The following is an 848-nucleotide window of genomic DNA, read 5'->3' as shown; positions in this document are numbered from 1 at the left end:
CCCTTTCTCCCTTTTTTCTTTACGTCATCCTAGTCCCTCTTTCTTTCTGACATACTTCTTCTCATTTCTTGGTATCTGTGTATATTTGGGACCTTATCTACTCTTTTAGTTCCTCATGATAGGGAAACAATACAATGTTTACATGAATAAAATTTATTCACTTATGAGTAAGGTCTTGATTTATCACCATTTACCTACGTAAGTGTCAAGTTTATCCTTCCTTATGACTGAATAGTAATCCCATTAAAACACACACACACACACACACACACACACACACACACACACACACACACATTTTTTACCCATTCCTCTATTGACAGGCATTTAGGTGTTTCCAAGATTTAGCTATGACAGATATTCCTGCTATAAACATGGGTGCACATATATTGCTGTGGTATGATGTTTTTAATATTCTGGGAAGATAACTAGAAGGGTTATATCTGGGTTGAATGAACTTCTAATTCTGATTTTGTGAGGACTCTCCTTACTAGTTTCCATGGTGTTTGTACCAGTTCACATTTCCAGCAACAGTTGTAAAGGGCTCATTTTTCCCTCAGTCCCTCCCCCCTTTGTTATTGATTGATTTCTGGGTGACAGCCATTCTTTCTGGAGTGAGATGAGATCTCTGTATTGACTTTCTTTGCATCTCTTGAGAGAACAATGATTTTGAACATATTTTTCATGTGTTTATTTCTCATTTGAATTTCTTCATCTGAGAAGTCTTCTATTCATCTCAGATGCTAACCTCCATATGGGGCCTTAGAATTTGGGATGTGTGATTGCTGTCATTATTTTAATATTTTCTCAAGAGATGTCCATTGTGTAAAAGACACCTGCCTAAAAAT

Source organism: Octodon degus, unplaced genomic scaffold (assembly GCF_000260255.1).
Source record: "Octodon degus isolate 3935 unplaced genomic scaffold, OctDeg1.0 scaffold00604, whole genome shotgun sequence".
Lineage (NCBI taxonomy): Eukaryota > Metazoa > Chordata > Mammalia > Rodentia > Octodontidae > Octodon > Octodon degus.
Note: the sequence above shows the minus strand (reverse complement) of the source record.